Source organism: Somniosus microcephalus, chromosome 23 (genome assembly GCF_052327205.1).
Source record: "Somniosus microcephalus isolate GS21.2 chromosome 23, FLI_Smic_1.0, whole genome shotgun sequence".
NCBI classification, from domain to species: Eukaryota; Metazoa; Chordata; class Chondrichthyes; order Squaliformes; family Somniosidae; genus Somniosus; species Somniosus microcephalus.
The window spans coordinates 35,004,988-35,022,912 of NC_141009.1; the positions used below are offsets into that span (position 1 = coordinate 35,004,988).

Consider the following 17,925-nt stretch of genomic DNA (forward strand, 5'->3'; position numbering starts at 1 on the left):
CCAATTACACAAGCAGCCTTTACTTTGCCTGCCTGTAAGTTGGAGGAATTATATTTGGTGATTAAAAATGCCCTAGTTTCCTCTTCATAAGAGCTTTTTTTTTTAACCCTCCAATTTCCTCCCTTTCTCTCCTGACTTTCCAAACCGTTACTGTGTTCAGTTTATTTTATTATTGTGCGGTGCCTAAAGTGGGAACTGACGTAATAAAACTCACTACGCACTTGGTTTGAGTATAAAGCAAGGCTTTAATCAACTTGTTTCAGAACATGGAGGTCTAGTTGTACTTCACTAGTTCCTTGTCTTACAAAATGTCCCTGGCAAGCTGGGGCTGACGCCTGAGTATTTATACACCTTGGACGGCGCCACCAGCTGGCCGTCCAGCGTTATTTCCCGAGTAGTTTCTTGATGAATGATGAGATTTATAACAGGAACATTTCTTTCAAACATAATATATAGTATAATCAAAGTCGGGTGACATTGTGTCCTCTGCTCCCTATAATACTAATCTTGAATAAAACACATTCACATTTTTTAGTTGTCAGGAATGCTGATTTTTGCCCTTGCTGGTTGGATGCAGAAAATGGCCGTCTTTAGTTCATCACATGACTGTGACACTGGGCCAGGTGGCGGAACCATTATGCAGCTGATCTGTTTGTGTGTGTGACAGATGTAGGCCTTGAGGGATACTAAGCCAATATTCAGAGCCAACAGAATTAGGAATGAAAGGATGTCAAGCCTCATCAGGGAGACGTGCAGTGACCCTTGACCAACACATCATTGTTAATTCCCCAGGCCAGTTAGTGGCAGAGGTTGGGACTGTGCAGTGCTCCAGCCACATCTCTGCCACAGTTATAGATTTTGTGAGTAAAATTAAATGTTATGAAGGAGAGATTTATGGTTTTTTATTCAGAAACTTGATTTGTGTCATCAGCAGTTGAACTCTTCAGGGATGAACTTGTAAGTATTGTTTCAATGGATGCAACTCATTACAGTTTCTCCGAGTCTATTTTCATGGAATTTGTGTGGTATTTAGGGCTGTGACGAATCTAATGGCACTGCGTAGTTTCTTTGCTATTTCATAGTAAAGATTATACTGACATTCTGATGGTGTTTTAACAAATGACAGCTGCCTCTGTTTACTCCGTGTCATCGCAATCAGCCACTAAACAAAGTGCCACATTTTGTTAGTTGCAGCCGTTAGTCTTGAGCTTTATTTCAGCTTCGTGATTCAGGCCAGATATCAGGAAATTGTGGAATTGATACACTTTCTGAGATTTATTGCTTACAAATATTCTGTTGATGCAAAACCAGTTGAAAGCCCATTGAGTAAGTGTAACTACCCTTGGCACTTTGTTTGCTACAAAGGATATGAAAATAAATTGTTGACACACAAGCTGTTATTATGGATTTGAAGTCAATAAAAGTTAACCAAACTCCGACACTTCTAAAGTTGCTTCACAAAGAAAGATGTTGCATTTATATAGCATCTTTCACGACCTCAGGACGTTCCAGAGCACTTTACAGCCAATGAATTGCTTTTGAAGTGTAGTCACTGTTGTAATGTGGTTTAACATCTCATTGAGGCCTCCTTGTTACCAAGATACTCCAATATGTAATCTTGCTTTGGTGATGAACTGCTGTCTCTTTTCAAGAGTTTTTTTCCCATTGATTTGAGAAGTACATACAGCACAGGATTATTGTGAAGCAGAACATTCTCTCATCTCTTCCTGAGACCATCTGCCAATGAAACCCACATTCATTCCTTTGTCACCGTTAGATTTAACTGTTCCAATGCTGTCCTGGCCGGGCTATCATCCTTCACCCTATGCAAACTTCAGCTCATCCAAAACTCTACTGTCCATATGCTATCCTGCACCAAGATCCGCACACCTACGAGCCCTGTCCTTGCTGACTTAAGGTGGCTTCTCGCCACCTAATGCTTCCAATTTAAAATTCTCATCCTTGGTTTTAATCCCCTTCATGGCCTCGCCCCTCCTTTTCTCTGTAATCTCATTCAGCACTACAAACCCTCCCCTTCCCCACCAGCAACTCCATGGCTCTGATTCTGGCCTTTTTGTGCTGCCCCTCCCCCTCCCTTCACCCCACCATTGGCAGCCATACCTTCAGTCGTCTCAGCCTCCTGCTCTGGAATTCCCTCCCTAAACCCCTCCACCTGTCTACCTCCCTCTCCTTTTAAGGCCCTCCTTAAAACCCACCTCTTTGACTAAACTTTTGATCACTCCTCCTAATTATCTCCTTTGTCTCGGCATCTGTTGTTGTCTGTTTACAGCTCTTTGAATTTTGGGACATTTTTCTATGTCAAGGCGTTATATAAAAGCAAGTTGTTGTTGTTGGAATAGATCTGTAAATCATTTAGCACTTTTAATATAAAAAACCTATTGATGTAAAAATGATAACAACCACTTGTATTTCCCTCATGAAGGAGGCAAAAAAAATTGGTACAAACTGGGGAATTGTTTGAGCACTTATGCATTTGAAGATAGACAAGATGGATCTTAGTGCCCTTTGACCTTTTGTCATCACAGTCCTGAAGTTCACTTCCACCAGGACACTCAAGCAAGTCAATAATTAATACTGATGTCCCTTGCATCCTCCAATTAATACCTGTTGAAGCACGTAAAGCTATAATACCATGGGGTAGAGTTTCCACTTTGGGCGCAATCAGCAATCCGGGCATAAATTGCACTCAAAATTGCACTACTTTTCCAAAGTGAAGTTATGGTTCAAGTTTCTGCTCAAACAAAATCTTCCATGAACCAGCACAATCGGGCAACATTTTAGAATGTAATTGTTTTCATTCCTTGCATTAAAAAATATTCCATGATCTAGTTAAAAGTGGTCACCTCTTAAAGGGCTAGTAGGTGAGCGGATCTTGGTTTTAGTAATACAGCTGAAAAGCCCTTGCCTCAGCTCATCCGCTACTGAAACCCTCATCCATGCCTTTGTTACCTCTAGACTTGACTATTCCAACACACTCCTGGCTGGCCTCCCACATTCTACCCTACGTAAACTTGAGGTCATCCGAAACTCGGCTGCCCGTGTCCTAACTCGCACCAAGTCCCAATTGCCCATCACCCCTGTGCTCGCTGATCTACATTGGCTCCCAATTAAGCAACGCCTCACTTTCAAAATTCTCATCCTTGTTTTCAAATCCCTCCATGGCCTCACCCCTCTCTATCTCTGTAATCTCCTTCAGCCCCACACCCCCCCTCCCCCCCGAGATATCTGCGCTCCTTTAATTCTGCCCTCTTGTGGATCCGTGATTATAATCGCTCAACCATTGGTGGCCGTGCCTTCTGTTGCCTAGGCCCGAAGCTCTGGAATTCCCTGCCTAAACCTCTCCGCCTCGCTACCTCTCTTTCCTCCTTTTAAGACGCTCCTTAACACCTACCTCTTTGACCAAGCTTTTGGTCACCTGCCCTAATTTCTCCTTGTGTGGATCGGTGTCAAACTTTTTGCCTTTTAATACTCCTGTGAAGCGCCTTGGGACGTTTTACTACGTTAAAGGCGCTATATAAATACAAGTTGGTTTTATTTCTCTTTCCGAGGAACCTGATGAGTATTTCCTTTTATATATCTAACTTTTGTTCATTCCCCAGGGGTTGGGGGAGCAACAACTCTACCTTTCTACAGCCCAGTCCCTGGGGACCTTTAAAATGGAAATGCATGCGGCAACCTCAGAGTATCAGTTCTGGGTACTTATGAAAGAATGAAGGCACTTTTAAAAAAAAAAGATGTCTACTAGTGTCCTTGCATCTTTTTTTAAAAAAAGCTTCATTTAAGAGCCTCCTCAAAGAAGCAAATGGGCGCAATCAGCGGAAACTCGCTATTGTGATTAATCAAACTGGTGGCGTGGCCAGTTTTGTGGGTCAGCCATCCTCCAGCAGGAAAGATCGTGGAAACTCGCTTTGCTCTGGTCATAACTTGTGCTTGAAAGTCCTTGATCTTTTGCGCTAGTTTGGCCAACTTTGGCGAATTGCATTGGAAAAACTAGCGGAAATTCTAGCCCATGCCATACTTGCAAGTGCCCATCTCCACATCTCGCTGTTTAGACCATTGTACAAGATGCTGAGTAGTGCACATGAGATACCCAGGTGATGAACACAAAATGATCTCCAAAAAGAAGTGCCTTCATTCTTTCAGAATTACCCAGAGCTGATACTCTGAGATTGCTGCTTGCAATTCCATTTTAAAGGTCCTGTGGGACCGGGCTGTAGAAAGGTGGAGTTGTGGCTCCCTCAATCCCTGGGGAAAGGAAGGTAAATTAGGTATATAAGGAAACATTCATCAAGTTCCTTGAAGAGAGAAAGAGGAAAGGTGAAGTGCCATTGCGGTTGCTTATTTGTATCTTTGTTATCCATTATTATTGAATATATTCTGCTTTATATAAAAAACATGATGGCGTTTTGTCCAGAAGATGCTGAAGACACTTTTGGAAGGATCTGAGGGCCTTAGAGAGGGTGCAGAAAAGATTTACGAGAATGATTCCAGGGATGAGGGACTTCAGTTACGTGGATAGACTGGAGAAGCTGGGGTTGTTCTCCTTCGATCAGAGAAGATTGAGAGGAGATTTGATAGAGGTGCTCAAAATCATGAGGGGTCTGGACACAATAGAGAGAAACTGTTCCCATTGGCATAAGGGCCAAGAACCAGAGGACATACATTTAAGGTGATTGGCAAAAGAACCAAAGGCGACATAAGAAAACTTTTTTACGCAGTGAGTGGCTAGGATCTGAAATGCACTGCCTGAAAGGGTGGTGGAGGCAGACTCAATCACGGCTTTCAAAAGGGAGTTGGATAAGTACCTGAAAGAATTTTTTTTCCAGGGCTATGGGAAAGGGCAGGGGAGTGGGACTAGCTGAAGTACTCTTGCAAGAAGCCAGCACAGGCTCGACGGGCCAAATGGCCACCTTCCGTGCTGTAACCATTCTATGATTCTCTGAAGACTCTGTTATCTGGTACTTCAATGGCACTTCACACCATCCAATACTGTACATCACTGATGAAGACTTTCAATTGGATGGGTGCAAGTGAACAACTCTGCCTCACTCCTCCTTGAAGAGAGTTAAGTTCAATGAATCTTTCACCTATCCGTACATGGATTGTGGAGCTGGACTACACATCTCGGATAAAAAACAAAATTTGGCCATGTATTCCTATAGCTTCCTGCTTCTGTGTGAAGACCGCATGAAGCAGTATTTTGAAATCCTTGCGAAAGTTATTGAAAGCAATGTTAAGTAGATTTCCCTTGAGTCTTATATCCTGCGTTCTTGTATAAAGACCCTACACGTTCCTCACGACAACAAAATCGGGCCTGTTTTTCTTTCTGATATATACCTTAACTATTGAAATCATTGAGTTTTTAGGTTAACTTGGATGCTTCTCCTTGTAGTTAGAAACCAAGACTAGAACAAGGGTTTGCATGTCAAAAACAGAATCCCGGTCACCAGCCTCAGAAGATGGAGCGCCAAGCCAAGTTAGTGGTGCCTGGTTCTATTGTTCAAGACCACTGCCATTTTCCCCCACTCCCTCCCCAGCTAAACCAAAACAGCAGTAAACTCTCACAGTTGGCATGTAGGTATCATCTTCCTGAATGTATGCTGTACCTATCACTGTCCTCATATATATTTTACATCAATTTTTGCATCGCTCTCTTCTGATACTTTTCGTATCATGTATTCTCATCCAGCACAATTTACAAAATTAATTTCCACAGTATAGTTCCCATGAAGTATTTATACTTCAGTGACCTGGTTTCTCTCTCATTCAGAGCCAACATAGCTCCACAATGGTTTAAAATCTCCAATTTCAAGACCACTTGTTCCTGGCCAATTGGTGATGGTTGGGTTGCACACGTGTACAGACAAGACTAATGGAGCATTCTGGACAACCACCAGAGGCAGTGCCAATGTATCACAGAAAACTTCAATCCCACGCTGATTATTATTGACAAATAATGACAAGCAAGCACAGGAATTGCTGGTGCTGGTGCTGGTGCTGGTACGTATATGTATGTCATGTGAGAGTTTAGACCAAATGACCCGTGTTGACCTATGTTTGTCTCAATACAACTCTGTTACCTACTTGGTGTTGCAACAGAATTACGTGGCAAAACAAATTCTTCCCCATTACATGGGGGAAAAAAATCTCAAAAGATTCTAGGTCTGCATTTGATACCCTGTACACTTCTTCCAGTCTAGAGAAAGGGACATGGTTCTTTGATTATACTTTGAGTAACTTCTCCATCTTGTGAACCTGGAGGAGGGGAGGGATTATTGTAATCGGTTTATCAAATACAGAATTAAATCCACTGGTGGCCCTACGTATTGTGGCACTTTTACAGGCTTATCCTGCAGGTTTGTCAGTAAGGGTTCTCCAGTTGCTTTGAACCTATCCCAGTAAGAGTAGGAGCCATCCAATGAGAACAGCTCATGCAGAAAGGAAGAGCATTGTGAGGTAATCTCCGCACTGGGCGCAAAGTTTAAATCCTGCACTGAATTTTGCCGGCAAGTGCTGCTTGGAGTGTTGATTTGGGAATTTCAAATAAAATTTGTGTTCCCATATAAAGCAGACATTGCTTTTGACCAAGACTGTGGCTGCTGGCTTCCATTATTATGGATCTGCCAGTATTTATGTTCAGAGTGACGACAGGCATTGCAAACATGTCAGATTGATTCTGTCTTACACGGGTGGGCCATGAACAAGAGATCCTGAAATTAGAGGTTGCAAATCACTGTGCTGAACAAAAAAAGGCAGTAAACTTGGTAAATCTATCATTCCTTAGAATGCTTATCCGAGCAGTCTTCATATACTGTGGTGATGTGTGAAGTCCAAGAGGCCATGGTCTGTTTCTCTCTGAACTATTTTTCAGACTTGCGGTGCAAGCCTCCCATTATTCCAGCATAATGTGTCACCGCACATCCTGCACCAAGATTCATGTCACCCTTGTGCCATCTTGTCCATCATCATCGGGCGACAATCATCTGAGCTTCGGACTGTCCACGGTCGCTCTTTCATTGACTGTACTGCAACTGCGTCACCGCTGGCAGGTTGTGGATGTCATTGGCTACTAAGGAAACTCTCTTTTAACCGGCACCTAAATATCCAGAAATCTCTCTTAACCGGCAAAATTCAGGAGTAGGTTCAGGTAGGTTTTACTATATATTAGTGGCCGTGTAAACGGGGTTCCTGGATCTGTGGCCGTGTAAACGGGGTTCCTGGATCTGTGGCCGTGTAACCGGGGTTCCTGGACCTGTGGCCGTGTAACCGGGGTTCCTGCACCTGTTGCCATGCAACAGGGACTCCTGGATCTGTGGCCGTGCAACCGGGGTTCCTGCACCTGTTGCCATGCAACAGGGACTCCTGGATCTGTGGCCGTGTAACCGGGACTCCTGCACAAGTGCCGTGTAACCGGGGCTCCTGCACCTGTGGCTGTGTACGGGGCTCTCGTACCTTGGTAAGTATACCTCTCCTGTAATCCGGACTTTTTGATCAACCGGCACCACGCCGGTCCCGTCAGTGCCGGATAAAAAAGAGTTTCCTGACAAGGATTAGCTCATCTGCCTTTCGATGGCATTTCCTCCATCAAGGGTCCCACTCCTCTCCTCGTGGTGCTCATCCGCCCAAAGCCACTGGCACTTTCTGGGGTGGGGAGGGCAAGGTTACTTACCCACCGCCTGGCTCTTGCTGTTGACCAGTCATAGGTGGTACAGTCTAATGTCCGGTTTTAACACCTGGCCTGACTCCAATTTTGTCCACAGTATCCTTTCTGTCAATCTTTTTTTTATTTTAACACCGTCCCTTGAGGTCTGTTTCTCTCCCTGATTATTTTCTCCCACCCTGTCTCTCAGATTATGTCTCTCCTCATCACACTCTCTTCCAGTTAATCTTCATCTGTCCTAGACAGCTTATCTCAGCTGTCTGTACAAGACTGAGGCCCGATACTGAGTCAATTTATGTGTAAAGCTAAATGCTTTTTTTTAGCTTCTGTCGCACAGCATTTTCTTCCTAGAAAACAATTAATGCAGAATAGCATTTCTGAAAATTTGACTCTAGCTTTTATAATCTCGTAATCGTGCCACATTTCAACAGACTAAGGGGGAAAAATTGGGTGAGTAGCGCCACCTGTTAGCGCCTAAAGAGGCAGTCAGTGGCTGTAGCGCCACTGGCTGCGCCTCCCGCGATATTCAGCAGGGGCGCTAATGGTGGCATTAGCCATTTGCGCTGCGCCACCACCGATGACGTCATCGGTGTGCGCAGCGCCCCATTCGCGCCCTGTTCGTGATATTTGGTGGCGAACGGCGCAGTTGCGCCGTTCGCTACCCGCGCCCTGTTCACAAGGCCTTACTGTGTCGGCAGCGGCGCAAGTTAAGGTCGAGATGTGGGGCGGCCACCGAAAAAGGCGGCCGCCTGCCAGTACCTCCGTCCCCGGCCTCCTAACACCCCCCCCCCCGTGGCATTGCCGACTGTTTCCCGAGAGCCCGGCACTTCTCCTTGGTGCCGGGCTCGTTTGCCGGCACTCGCGAGCGGGGATTGCGCTGTTGCAGGCCCCTCCCCCTTAACAATGGGAGGAAGGCCTGCAGTACCACAGCATGCCGTGCCGCAGCGTTTGGCGCTGCGGCACGTTGCGCTGCGATATTCAGTTTCAGCACCCTAAGAGGGACGCGGAGCACCTCGAGCCTCACCCCGTCTCCCTCTAGGGGCACTGGAACTGAATATCATACGATCGCTAAAGCCTCGAACGCTGCACTAAATCCTGCGCTCAGGCGACTTTTGCGACACTTTGGTGCCCCAACCCAATTTCTAGGCCTAAATATTTTTAAATGAAATTAAATATTCTGAAGGGGAGAATTGTTCAGTTTAGTTAAAATCGTGCTAATCTTTTGTAAAGATGCAGTGAGTTGCAGAACTCCAGAGTTGTGAAAGCAGTCTCGAGCTTTTGTGTCCAATTGGTATGGACCACCTTTTATTTCTCTCCTCAATGGTTTTTTTTATATGGTCTGATATCAGTGCAATAAACAGTTACTGCCACAACATTTTGGGAAAGTTCTACTCCTAGTCAAGAATGACTTGATGTTGCATTAATTTTGGGCTAGAAAGAAAGAGGTTGGGTACAACCCGGTGTCGATCCTTCCTTCTAAACAAAGTGGGAGTGAAATGTGACGTCGCGGGATGCGAAACAGGCGGTATCCCATCGGTCTCCTGTTATACGCTCCACTCGATAGTCAGTTCCAATGACTTCTATAGACCCGAATATCGGACGTGTGGTTTAACGGCCGGCAAAAGCAATTCCGCCTGTTTTGTGTCCCTGTCCATGTCCAGCTTCACCTTCACTAATTTTTTGAGAGAAAACTTGAAATTCAAATGTGGTTTTATTTGTATCAGATGACAGTTCATGTACATATTGCTGTCATCTCATGAAGTTTGTTTTTTTGAACTTCATGAGATGTCATAATTGAGAGCAGACAACACTAGGAACAGGAGTAGGCCAGTCAGCCCCTCGAGCCTGTTCCATCATTCAGTTAGATTATGGCTGATCTGTATCTAGACTCCATCTACCTGCCTTGGTTACATAACCCTTAATACACTTGCCTAGCAAAATCTGTCAATCTCCATTTTGAAATTCTCAACTGACCTAGGCTCAACAGTATTTTGCAGAGAGAGTTCCAGATTTCCACTACCCTTTGTGTGAAGAAGTGCTTTCTTATATCACCCCTGAACGGCCTAGCTCTAATTTTAAGGTTATGGCCCCTTGTTCTGGACTCCTCCACCAGAGGAAATAGTTTCTCTCTATTTAATTACCCTATCGCTTCTTTTGATCATCTTCAACACCTCAATGAGATCACCCCTTAATCTTCTATATTCAAGGGAATACAAGCCTAGTCTATTCAACCTGTCCTCATAACTTAACCCTTTTAGCCCTGGTATCATTCTGGTGAATCTGCACTGCACCCCCTCCAAGGCCACTATATCCTTCCTGAGGTGCGGTGTCCAGAACTGAATGCAGTGCGCCAAATGGGGTCTCACCAGAGCTCTGTACAACAACAACAACAACATGACTTCCACCCCTCTGTTTTCTAGCCCTCTTGAGATAAAGGCCAATATTCCATTATCCTTCTTAATTATTTTTTGTACCTGTCCACTAGCATCTTGTGATTTCTGTACTTGGACCCCATAACCTCTCTACTCAGCCACAGCTCCGAGCTTCCTGTCATTTCAGAAATACTCTGATTTTATCTTGGGTCCAAAGTGGATGACCTCACACTTTCCTGCATTGAACTCCATCTGCCACAGTTTTGCCCAGTCACCTAATCTATCAGTGTCCCTTTTCAACTTTCTGCTTCCTTCTACACTATTTACTCTACCACTTACCACCTAACTAATTAAAGATAGATATGGGGAGAAAGCAAGGATAAAGTACTGAATTTGGATGATCAGCCATGATCTCATTAAATGGCGGAACAGGCTCGAGGGGCCGAATGGCCTACTCCTGCTCCTATCTTCTATGTTTCTATGTTTAGTGTTGTCAGCAAACCTAGATATGCAGCTCTGTATTCTTAGGGGGGAAAAGTATTTCTAGGCGATATCACTTGAATGAGCTTGTAGTGCATATGCCAGTACTTGTGAATTACTTCCCAAACATTACATCCCACTCCTGCTCATAGATAATCTACTGGTTCGTAAATCCTCTCTCATGGTTCCTCATCATGTATGTTCAAGTCTACATGTGAATTTGTCCGTCTATAAATTTTTGTGCTGTATTTGCTATCTATATCTATATCTAATTGTTTGCTTTGTGTGTTACGAAGTAAAACAATGAGATGGGAATCGTTTCATTAATTTTCCTGAGGAAGGTTTTCAATAAGTTTGCTTTGTAGACATTTCTGAAACTAATAATGAAATCACCAGAATATTATTCTTACGAATGTTATATAAAATACAATAAAATACATATATACATGCACAGAAGATGGCAACAGAAAGAGGAGAGATTTCAGAAACTTGCTGCATAGAGCTTCTTGGTGGCCAGGGCCTGCAGGTGCCTCTTGACAGTTGACATAACAGTGGGAAGGAAATGTTGACCTTGTACACAATGAGCCATAATTTGCTGTAGCAGGTCATCTAACGGTGTCTGCCGTTGGTTAGACTTGTCCTTGCACATTTAGGTTTTCAATTTGTGTATGTGTGTGTGTGTGTGTGGCAAGTTGCTGAAAGTGTGAGCTGATAACATCACAGCAAGAGAAGAAACCAGGCATCTGGGACCTGAGTGAACAGGGCAAGTAACTGTGTATCTCCTTAACCAATCAGATTGAAGGATTGTGAAATCAACAGCGCAAGGGCCGAGCAGGAAGTGTGAATTCAGTGTCAAAATAGGTACAGAAAAAGAATTAAAGATAGATTGGATTAAGGGAGAGAAAAAGGAGACAGAAAGGAAAAGTTAAAAAAAAAAATTTGACTTTTTAAAAATTTCCAACAACAATTAAAACCTGAGAATGAGACTCTACACTTGTAATAATTAATTTTCACTGCCAGAGAGGTTGACTGGCAGTAATTAACACTTATCACAATGTTAAAGGGGTACTTAGACGGAAATGGACAAGACTTAATGGGGGAAACATTTGGTTGCTTTGCGCCTCCCATTAGTGCCCTAAGAGGGCACTAATTGGGTGCAAAGCAACTAACGCCCGGGCGCGGCAATGTTTGCGCCGCTCGCGAAATTGGCCAGACATTTTGTGACGGCGTTAAACACTACCACCACGATCTCCTGCGCCTGCAGATTGTGACGCCAGTCGAGCGTGTAGCGCCCCGGACCGGATATTGAGTGGCGCCCCCTGCCTTTCCGCCTGCCGCTAGCAATGACAGGTTGAGGGGAATGATTTGCAGTCGGGAAGGGACTGGGGGAGCGCTATTTAAAGACGACCGCTTCCTGCCTTTTTTTTGTCGGCGACATTTTTGCACCACGCATTCAGAGAGAGAGAGACTTCTGGAGAGATTCAACGCTGCGTTGAGGAGTTTTGGGTACTGAGCAGCACTTTGCAGGTTCATTTTGATTTGACCTTCCTTGCATCGATTTAGAAGAGACTATGGGGGCTGCACGCTGAGCTCTTTCCCTGGGTGTCTCCATTGTTCTTTCCAGCAGATTTGATGTACAGGTCTCGCCAGGCCGAGATTCAAGGCAGCAATGAGCAGGGTGTGGAGGGAGAGCAAGATCGACCCTCCCCTTTAAGAATTGGTCGGTGCCAGTGTGTCTGTGTTCCATTGCTGACTGACATCACATGAGCTTCGCCAGCGCTCTGAGGTAGCGCCTCGCTCCTCGGCGTTAGTGCCTTAAGAGAGGTGTGTAGCGCTTGATTTAGCGCTCCAATCACCTCCAGGGGCGATAGAAGCCAAGTTTGCAGTCGGAGGTGATAATTAGCGCCAGGCGCTAAACTTTGTGCCCGACCGATAATTGCGCTCCAAACGGGGCGATACAGAATTTCTCCCCCCTTAATCTTCCTTTGGTGAGTTTAGTTCATATCTACAGGAAACTTTGGTTTATCCGAAGGTTAACTGTCCGGAATGCTCGATCCACCGGCAAAATTCAGGAGTCGGTTCAGTAAGTTTTTTTTTTCTTTTCGTTGCTTTTTTTTCACTAGTCAGGCTCTGCAAGGTCTAGCTAAAGCTGTTGCTGAGCTACAGAGACGCTTGCAAGCTACGGCCGACTGTTTAGAAGCTGTTGCTAAGGGTTTGTTGCTAGATACGGAGCTCAAAAGCTTCCGTATGTTTTAACATTAGCGCTGGTTTGTCTGGCAGTTTTGATGGGACGGCAACAGCTCGGTCCTGTCGGTGCCGGATATCACAAAGTTTCCTGTACTGTGCAAATATGGCAACCTCAGGCCAGTCAATGCATTTCGATGGTGAGGCAGACCGTGAGATGCTGTTTTCGTGAAGCTAACGGCAGAGCGGTGCAACTCGGATATTTGATTTTAACCGCACATCTACCCCTCGCCTGAGGTTTACTGTACCATTTGCGCATAAATTACAGTAAGTGCCATTCGTCTCACCGTTACTTTGACAGGAAAATCTGGGCCATTAACAGTGGTTCACAGCGTGACAATGAGGATGAAGGTTTGTGAACAGGAAGTGCACACCCTACACAAGATGTTTAATAAATGTATTGATGTATATTTCAACATTTCTTGAAACCGATTGGCTCAAATCTCATTGTCCTAAAAGTTTTATCAAAATCTTTGCTGCCGCCTTTTGTTTTTCTTTAGCCGATTTGTCCAGCTTCAATATGCTAGTGGATTGGATAGAGAAAACAGGCATTCCTTTTGAATAAGACAGTGGCAGAAATCCTGACCCTATTGTCCTCGGTGCTTAATGCCCACCATAGTGAAGGTTGCTTGGAGGTCAGAAGTTAGGTGAGAGCGCAGCTTTGTCACTGCCTCCCCAGTGAAGCGAAGCCTGCAAAGGCAGTTTTCTTCTGACATTCCAAAGTAGGTGTGCCTCTTCCTGTAGATGTGGCTTTGTACGGAAGGACAACCTGCCTCTGATGCAATCTGACTTGCCTTGGATCTCTCCTTTCATCCTCTGACTTAGTCCATCCAATTAACACAAAAATAGAAGAATTACTAGTGGAATCCCCACTTTTTAAATATAATTGGAGCAATTAAAAATTTAGCAACCAAAACACTTGGGAGAAAAACCTCCAAGTACATTCTAGCACACACATATTAAACTGTAGCTCCCATTTGTTTTGGGCAAGTTGTGCTTCTAAGATTCAACAACAATAACAACTTGCATTTATATAGCACCTTTTAAAAGTAGTAAAATGTCCCAAGACTCTTCACCGGAGCGTTATCAAACAAAATTTGACACCGAGCCACATAAGGGGATATTGGGGCAGATGACCAAAAGCTTGGTCAGAGGTAGGTTTTAAGGAGCGCCTTAAAGGAGAAGAGAGGTTTAGGAGAGAGAGGTTTGGGGAGGGAATTGCAGAGCTTAGGGCCTCGGTGGAGTCGAGCGATTTTACGGAGGTGGAAGTAGGCAGTCTTAATGATGGTGCAGGTATGTGGTCGGAAGCTCTTCTCTGGGTCAAGTACGACTCCAAGGTTGTGACCAGTCTGGTTCAGCCTCGGACAATTGCTAGGGAGAAGGATGGAGTTGGTGGCTAGGGAACGGAGTTTGTGGCAGGGACTGAAGACTAAAGGTCCACCTCAAGGCTTCAATGAAAGTTCATACAGAATGGGCAGAAATCTGGTGAGATCGATTGCCCATTTTCCTGACCCCTGATCTGGTGCCACCAGTGATGTCAATTACAAAATATTTCCTATTTTTTTTTTAAATTATTCGTTCATAGGATCTGTGTGTCACTGGCAAGGCCAGCATTTATTGCCCATCCCTAATTGCCCTTCAGAAGGTGGTGGTGAGCTGCCTCCTTGAACCGCTGCCTTCTTGAACAGTGTTGTTAAGGAGGGAGTTCCAGGATTTTGACCCAGCGACGATGAAGGATCGATGATATACTTCTGAGTCAGGATGGTGTGTGACTTGGAGGGGAACTTGGAGGTGGTGGTGTTCCCATGCGCCTGCTGCCCTTGTCCTTCTAGGTGGTCAAGGTCGTGGGTTTTGGAGGTGCTGCCGAAGAAGCCTTGGCGAGTTGCTGCAGTGCATCTTGTAGATGGTACTGCAGGGAGTGAATGTTTAAGGTGCTGGATGGGGTGGCAATCAAGCAGGCTGCTTTGTCCTGGATGGTGTTGAGCTTCTTGAGTGTTGGAGCTGCACTCATCCAGGCAAGTGAAGAGTATTGAATCGCACTCCTTATGTAGAGTCATAATGGCACAGAAGGAGGCCATTCAGCCCACCGAGTCTGTGCCGGCTCTCTGCAGAGCAATCCAGTCAATCCCATTACCCCTGCTCTATCCCCGTAGCCCTGCAAGTTTATTTCCCTCAAGTGCCTATCCAGTCTCCCCTTGAAAACATTGAGTGTGTCCACTTCAACCACTTCCGTCGGCAGCGAGTTCCAGGTCCTCACCACTCGCTGCATAAAAAAGTTTTTCCTCACATCCCCCCTGAATCTCTTGCCCAAAGCCTTAAATCTGTGTCACCTAGTCCTTGTACCATCAACTAGTGGGAACAGCCTTTCCCCATCTAGCCTATCCAAACCCATCATAATCTTGTACACCTCTATCAAATCACCCTCAATCTCCTTTGCTCTAATGAAAACAAACCCAGCTTCTCCAACCTGTCCTTGTAGCTAAGATCTCCCATCCCCGGAACCATTCTGGCAAATCTCCTCTGCACCCTCTCAAGGGCCTTCACATCCTTCCTAAAGTGTGGTGACCAGAAGTGGACGCAATACTTTTGCCTTGTCGATGGTGGAAATGCTTTGGGGAGTCAGGAGGCGAGACACTCGCCACAGAATACCTAGCCTCTGTCTTGTCGCACAGCTATACAACCGTTCCAGTCACATGCAGTTCAAATCTCTTTTGTGATAATTCACTGAAATATCAATATGGTTAGATTCCAGCAGACCTCTCCCATAAAACACCATTAAATGGATATCCATTGAATTCGATCATGTTCTCTTACAAGTTGAATGACCTTCCTATGTGTGGTTCTACAATGACTATCTAATCCCTGTGTTTTACAACTTCTATGATATATGGTGATCTGCTCACAAAATGGGGTGAGGGTACTTTCTTAGAGCATACCGAAACCAAGAAGATTCGGAAACCTTTATGATTGAATTTTCCGCCAGTTTTCCAGTGAGCTCACCTGATGAAGTAGCCAGTGAATTATTAACTGCACAATGCACCTCAGAAGTAGGAGTCATCTGCACTACCCTTACACTTGGGATGATTGTGACACAAAATGACTGAGGATTATGACCAAAGCTTTTAACATGGTTACATCCAACTAGACAACACATTTTGAGTTTGTTCCCACTGTGTGTTAAACTAGGTACTCTATGGACTAAAGTGGATACAGTGCAGGAAAGTTCAATGGCTTGCGAAGAGAACAAAAGATCTTCATTAACTAAGGATTGCGCAACTGAAGAAACAACAATGGATTAAAGGTAAGGCTGACTTCATTTGTATGAAGTCGCTACTTTGTGATTTTTCTACTGTCCATTAGGTTTAACACTTCAACATCACAATACTCAAACTTTATGCCTGCACAGGTAGATTTATTTGGTTGTTCAAATCATTACTTCATTTGGTGTAGTGGTTAGACTATTCGCTATGATTAGTCAGCAGGCGTTTTGTGTGACTGAATTCATATTAAGGGCAATATGGAAAATAACAGGTCATGTCGCTTGATGAGCACGTCCTGTGCATTGTTTCACATTCAATTGGCCGTTATTACCTCGTGCTTGTTCTGTACAACTGATGGAAGATTTCAGAATTCGGGCTGAGCTCAAATCTGTGAATATTTGTCAACAAGTTCATTTGTAACTGAAATCTTAGGCAGTAAACTGTTTGGTAACACCATGTGCATCTTCAGTGACTTCCTGTACAGAGCTGCACTCTGAGGGTTTGATGTTATTGTCCAATCAGCAGTAAATCTCATCAAATTAAGTAAATACTGGGGGTGATTCTGACTTTGGGCAATATCAGATCAGCTGCCTGTTTAACATCTCTCCTAATTTTCATTTCCATTGAAGTCATTGGCCTAGAAATTGGCCCACTTACTGCCACGAGTTCTAAAAATGGCGGCCGCCACTCTAGCATTCTTCTGTGCCACGGGACTCGGCGCCACCATTTTGGTGAGGGCCTTAGCAATGTAAATTAAGAGAGGTTGACATGCACAGCGACTTAACATCACCTCAGCGAATTTGGACTTTAGCGTTGAGTTCAGCACTAACCCAGCATTCAGCAGACTGATCGAGGTGCTGCCGGCACCTCTTAAAGGGACACACACATCTTTCAGGTAAGTTTGCATTTAAGCTTTTAGACTGGATTTTTAAAATTTTATTGAAGTAATGGCTTGGTGCAATACATGTTAAAAGTTTAAGTGTGCAGGGAGTGCTGTTGGATGCTTGCAAGGCCTCAGATGGTAAAGGAAGGACTCTGAGAAGACTGGAAATACCCAGTAGGTCAGGTAACATCCATGGAGAGAGAAACAGAGTTCACGTCTCCGGTCGAGGTGCTGCCTGACCTGCTGAGTATTTCCAGCATTTTATCCTTTTATATCAGATTTACAGTATCCACTCGCAGAGGGAAAAGGAGGAATCAAAAGAGGAGGAAGCAGTGATGGCCTCAGTGCTGTGGACACACATCGTTCTTTCTGGAGGGCCTCCTGGCCCCTGTGGGTAGAGGACCTCTCTTGCAGTGTTGAGCCCCCTGCACAAAGCCGGAGTGCTGCGTGCGAGACCCTGGGTGCCTTTTCCCTGGCTTGCTGAGCCATTTGTGTTAGTGCTGAAGCACTTTCCCATTTTTTTTAGGTGCGGGAAGAGAATTCAGCTTTAAGAGCTGAAGACTCCCATTTGGGAATTCTTTTTCAATTTTTTTTTTTCAGAGGCAGTTGAGCTGTAAGGGCTAAAAACTGCATATTACTACATCATTATTATTTTTATCATTTCAGAAGGCATTGCCCTTTTGAGATCCCACAATGCTTTGTGAAATCACAGCCTCGCTTTCAGAAGTTGCTGAAGCAGCAATGCCACTTGGGCCACGCCACATTGGGGCCTGCTGCTGGTACCAACACCACCAGGACGGCATTGCGTGGTGAGTTTAGCGCTGGGCTAATGATGATTGGTCCCCAGCGCCAATTCTTCAGTCCTGCTAGCACCATTATTTTCGGCGGCCATTAACCCCCGGACGCGGTGGCACTGGCCACTTTTGTGTCTTAGTTACTAATATTAAAATATGTATTTCTGGAACATTCTGACCCAAGGAAGTGCTGGGCAATACAATTTATAAA

The 17,925-nt window shown here is 44.7% G+C and overlaps 1 protein-coding gene across 1 annotated transcript in view; it reads left to right on the plus strand.

Moving 5' to 3' along the window:
- Positions 1-640: 640 nt before the first annotated feature.
- Positions 641-17,925, plus strand: part of akna (AT-hook transcription factor) — a 181,089-nt gene continuing 163,804 nt past the window's right edge. Inside the window, exons 1-2 of the mRNA XM_085965770.1 lie at positions 641-957; positions 15,964-16,078. The gene's annotated coding sequence lies outside the window, so the exon portion shown is untranslated. The remainder of the gene's footprint in view (positions 958-15,963; positions 16,079-17,925) is intronic.